Source organism: Sorex araneus, chromosome X (genome assembly GCF_027595985.1).
Source record: "Sorex araneus isolate mSorAra2 chromosome X, mSorAra2.pri, whole genome shotgun sequence".
Taxonomy (NCBI): Eukaryota; Metazoa; Chordata; class Mammalia; order Eulipotyphla; family Soricidae; genus Sorex; species Sorex araneus.
In genome coordinates, this window is record NC_073313.1 from 232,225,365 (window position 1) to 232,231,364 (window position 6,000).

Sequence of the window (6,000 nt, forward strand, 5' to 3'; positions counted from 1 at the left end):
AAGCCAGAGCACATGAAGCCTGGGAACTCCCAGGCAAAGCGTCATGCCTGCCAAGCTCCTTTGCAGTGGTCCGATCAGCAAGCAATTACAAAAAGTAACGGGACCCTTTCAGGACAGCCCCCTCCTCAAACATTTAGCTTGCCAAATGTCATCTGAACATTAGTTGTTTTCATACATAAATATTCACATTTGCTCCGAAAGTGGAAGAAAGATAGGGATGGAGAAAGACTGGGATGAAATGAGCTGCACACTTTTAATATAAGTTGCCTGGTGGGGGTTGGGGTTGCTCCTTTTATTAAAACTATCTCTGACAGCCCAGCCCCCAATTCACTAGCCTATTCTGCAAAGCGAAGGATAAAGAAATGTTGCCTGTAAAGGAATCTTTTCTTCCCATTTTCCTCCTCCTAACACCCTCCCAGAACCCCAGTTGGGGTCACTAGGCTGGGATCAGAGACCAAGCATCAGGCTCTCCTCCTCAGATTCAGTTCAAGCGGGGCAAGACGATGTCAGGCAGCTGGAGGGTAGTTCCAATCCCCAGGTGCCCTTGAAGCTCCACATAGGAAAAGCAGCCAGGTGACTTGTCCACTCCCATATCTTCCTCATGCCCAAAGCCAAGTCCCCTACCCTTGACCCAAAATTGCTTCTGAGAGCCAGATCTGCAGAAGCTGTACAGCTGCGGGGCCCTTTGCGATCCCTTCCCGCAGACAAGGTGGGACGCCTGAGCCCCAGGCTACACGGAGTCTGGCAGGTTTCTATTTGGGTCAGAGTGGGTCACGGGCGAGGGGACACACAGCTGAGGAGGGACACCCACTGCACCTTCTCTGCAAAGGCCTTGGATCTTTGTGAAAGTTTAGGTAGGGCAAGACTCCCGGTGCGTCTCAATCTTTAGCCCTTTATTTCCTCTCTTGTTGTTCCAGCCCGGGTCTTTTCTTATTTTACCAGTGGACCACCACGTCGACAAGTCCCAGCGATTTATTCTCCATCAAATGCGCAGAGGACTGGGAGTCTGGATTTACAAATGAACACTCTTGAGGATTCTGTTCCCTATCTGCTCCTCCTCCCCCATTGCTCCCCAGGGTACCCAAGGTAGCGCCCAGTTGCGCAGAATTGATGGCTGTCTGACCCAAACCAGCGCGCGGGGGGTGCCTGCTGTACCCTTGCGGGAACTACGGTGCCGCTCCCTCACCCCCCGACCCCGACATTCGTCACCCCACCCCAGCACGTGCAAACGTCCTACCGCTCTGAAACGAATTCGCCCCTCGTCTTCCACCCCAAAAGGCCTGACCTTCGAGGTCCTCCTCGGCCTCAAGCCTCGGGAGGGAGACTCGGGAAGGCGAGGGCCAGAGACTTCACCGCTCACCTTGACTTGAGACACTCAAAGGCCCCGATAAACTACCGGAGCGCCAGGACTGATGAGTGCCAAGTGGCTGCGCCTCGCGGAGCCGCTGGCTCCCGGGCTCCGGGTCTCCGAGGGCATCTGGAGTCGGAGTGGGCTGAGCCAACTACCTGGCGCGCGCGATCCCGGGCCGCGGAGACGGGCGGGTGGAACCCGGCCTGTCGGTTACCTCTCCAGGGAATGGCCCTGACTTTATTGGTAACTTAAGAAGCGCCTCTGAACTCGGGAAACGCGTGTTGGGGCACCTCCCTGCACCCCCCTCCACCCCCTTCCCAGGCCTTGCCTGGTTCCCTGGCTCTCCGGCCCGCGCACCACCCACCCCGCCCTCTCGGCGGCCCCGCCCGGCCGAAGCGCGCGGCGGGCACTGGGTTTACAGAGCCGCCGTTTCAGATGTTTATTTGCAGCTAATTGCTTATGCAGGAAAATGCTCGTTACGCTGGCCGGGTGCTTCCGCCCCGCGCTGGCGGACCCCGCGGGCGGCAGCTCTAAGATCCCACCCGCGAAGTCACCAAGGAGCAGGCGGGAGGGAGGCGCCTGGGACCCCTGGGGTCCGGCCACCGACTCTGCCCGGGACGCCCGGTAGGGGGAGCCGCGGTGGGCGCCAGGCCACCCCCCGGCCAGGTCGCAGGTTGGCCCTGCTGCCTACTTCAACCTGGAGCCGAACGCGCAGGGCAGCCTCACTGCCCTCCCCGTGAACACAGGACTGATGCAGGACCAGGTCGGGCCCCGGTACCCTATGGCTGCAGGGCAAGGGAGATAGGCCAGACGCGAGCTTAGTCTTTCCGCCCGAATATAGTTCAGAAAATGCGGAGGTGAGGATAGCACCTCCTTTGACTCTGAGAGAGGAGGGAAACCATTATTTGTATACTTCAGTGGTAAAGAATTGCTTAGTTGCACAAATTTGGAACCGTATTTTAACTATTTTTAGAGGATCTAATCCCTTCTCACTGTGTTTCCAAGTAGTTTATTTCCAGGAGCTTTAGGTGGTTCCAAGAGAAAAAGGAACTTAGATGAGACTGACTGCCGCGGTAATAACACCAACAGAGTTTCTCCTTTTCTGACTGCATATGCTTGGGGGAGGGTTTGGAAACTTTCCTATAGGGATGACCGCGGTTTAGAGACCAACCTTAAACCTGGGCCAACGGGAAAGCAATTGGATAGAACCCACAGGGTACCCCATTGTACCCCTCATGGCAATACCCTTTGCTGAAGGGTGGGAAACTTTCCTGGTCAGCACTTGCACAGGCAAGCTTTCCTTTTCCCCAAACCCCCTTCTATCCTGAGGAACCCAGAGCCCAAAGGCCAAGTCACCAAAGTCTCTCCAGAGACAGTTGAGGCCAATAATTCCACACCCGGAAGGAAACTTAATGCCCTTCTAGTAACTGTATTGACTGGGGGTTGGGGTAAAGGGGGGGGTGGGGGGATCTGAGCAGGCTAGGCAGAGAATTACACTTCATGTGACAGAGCTCTGAGGGGTCACCAAACAAGGAATTCTCCTGCTCTGATCCTCACTCAGTCTGTTGACTAGAGTACTGACAATGTATTTTTTTCTGTGCTCCCAATCCTAGAAATTAGTGTTTCCTTGTGCTTCCTGGTTTACCTCAGGCATGGTCCTTTAATAAAATGGTTATGGCAAACTCTTCAAGAGCTTTGTGACAAGAGCACTGGTATTGATTCAAAGGTGGGCTGAATTTTAAAAGTGAAATTATATATAGCATGGAAAAAAGCATGTGGGGGAAAAAAAGTAAAAAACAGTTGTATTGTTTTATGCCAATTTTAAAACATTGAATATCTATGTAATTGTATGGAGGAAAATGTAATTTTTGGTATCATAAAGACATTCTTTCAAGTTGTATATTTTTTCCTCCAAAAATTAAAGTTCGTTTATAGTACACCTATATTTATTTCTGGATTTCTTTTTTAATCCCTTTCCTTGTGGTTATTTTTGTATGTAACCTGTGCAGGTTTTATGTGTTAACTTCTGGTTTAATTTTTAAAAATTAAAATGAAAGAATACATTTTAAAAATCATATTTGAAGAGACAGTCTAATTTCTTTTTAAAAAATGTTTTTAGGTATGCATCATTATAAATCAACATCTGTAAATGTTTAGGTAGAATTTAAGCTTCCTTCCAGGTGTGAAATTGTTTGCTTTTGACTGTCTCTGAATATAAATCTATCTTAAGTTTAGCACTAGAGTACAATTCTATCCTTTAACATACAATTGACCACTTTTTATCAAATTCCCTTTATCCTCCTTCTTCCCTTTTGGTAGCCACTGATTTAGTCTTAGCGTATAAAGGGTTGTTTTGTTTTTAAAACAAAGAACTTCTACAGTTAATTAAAAAACAATTAGGGACTTTCATAATTAAATATTATAGGATAAATCTAGAAAACACTATTCACTAATTTTGTAATAAATGCTGGGGTACAAATAATATTTTCTTATTCTCTCCATAATCACCTTCTTAATTATTTGATAAGACCAACACAAACATTATTATTTACAACGTGATGCCACTATTCCTTTTTGATTTCTAGTTTACAGAAGCAAAAGATACATTATCAAATGGAACTGTCTCCATCTCTTTCCGTAACTAATATCTGATCTTTAGCAAATGGTGCTGTGATGTCATTGAAATGGTTATTGGACAAAGTACCAATTGATTTATTGATTTTTCTTCTTGAAAGTCCTTTGGGTATTGAGGAGAAGAAGGTAAAGTATCGGTTGGCTGAGATGTGCAATAATGATTATATCATGCATATGCAGAAATTATATTTGACTGATAACATTGACAATTCAGAGGCTCACAGATATACATAATGCAATGTCATTGAGGCCACTTGACTGATGAAGCAGCTTCTAACCACTCTGATTTTAATTTTATTCCAATTCCAATTTTAGAAGTTATTTAAGCATCTGGTTTTCAGTTGTCTTACACTTAACAATGGGGGCAGGAGGGGAAAGACTTGGTTAACACAGAAAGAAGCAAAATACACAACTTTGCTTTCAGACACACAACCTCATTAATTCTGCTCTGGGGCCCTGTAAACTCAGTAAGTTCCCGGTGGACAGGCACTAGTTTTGGCTCCCACAGGAATCCCTGTGGGTACTGGGCTACAGAGACTTCTCACCTGGGGGTGTCTGATTGACTCCTATGGTCTATACTTGTGATAGCAGATTTATGGAAACAGAAAAGATAAAGCGGTTCTGATTGTCTTTAGTCTTGTCAAAGAGAATTTCAAGACCAGAATCCTTTTAACCTCAATCGCTGAACTGCTGTTTTGAGGAGCAAGATTTTAAACACCAGTCCTACTTAGTAATGCCAGTTAAGGGGCTGGGGCAATAGTACATGGAATGGGGCACTTGCCTTGCACATGGCCAACACAGGTTCTATTCCAGGAATCCTAAATGATCTCCTGAACACCACCTGGAGCAATTCACCCTGGGCTTCACCTCACCCAGCCAGGTTTAATTGACTAGAGAATCTCTTCATTGTAACAATTGTCTGGGAATTTCCACACACAACAGTAACAACAGCAAAGCTAAGAACATACAAACGGAAACAAACCTGAGACTTCCACTTTCTTGCGCTGGGTAAGGGATGAAGGGCATTGCACGAGGAGGAGGAGGAAGATTTGCGACAGTGCATTTCCAGCACAACTGCACATTAATCATTCAACTTTCTCATGCTCCCTTCCCCTGTTCCAACAAGAACTGAGCATCTTTGTCCTAGAGAACTTTCCATTTAGCTCAATTTTCTGGGCTCAGCACCATGATACAGGAAAGTGGTCTTTCTTTCCCAGAGTGGAAAGCAGACTGAGTGAGTGGGCTTTTCTCTGTCTTGTATTAGCTGGAGTAGACAGAGTATACAATGAGGAAGGCGTCTTTCTTCCACCTCCAGGAGAGAAGTGTGCTTCCTGACCATGTGGCTCATTTCACCCTACTGTGGGCCATTCTTTGATATTGACTCCTAGCCATGGTTTTTTCCCAGAGACACTGGATGCAATGCCCATGGAAAAGAAGCTGGAACATAGACAGTCTCACCAGGTAAGGTGGTTGGTAAAGAAGATAATGTGCAGGGAAGTAGGATACAGAGAACTGTGGATGATTTTAAGGAGGTTATGCCAGTGTGTGCTTGAAACTGGTGCAGGAAGTACTTTCTTCTTAAAAGCTTAATTTTTTAAAAGTAATAATATCTATCTGCAATGCTTTTTAACGGCCATTGAAAATTCTTTAAATTTAAATATTGAAGAAAAGTAAAGCATTATGTGTCAGACTTTAAAACCTACAAGGTAAGCCAATTCTGTCCCTGTCACTTGTGGTATAACACAGGGGAAGTTCACTTAGCTCTCTGTGTCTCATTTCCCATGGTCTAATAGCTATAATATTACCAGCTGTCTTATAAAATTGTGAGAAATAAAGTACAATGCCCATGAAAGTTGCTTACAATAGATCTTGAAATATATTAAAAACTGAAGAATTCTAAATCAATTTGTTGATAAGAAAAAACAAAATGTAAAAATTGCTGATAAAATTACTTTCCTAAAACCTCTTAATTCAGAGGCCAAAGAGTTATTCTTGTGGATAAAGTGTTTATTTGC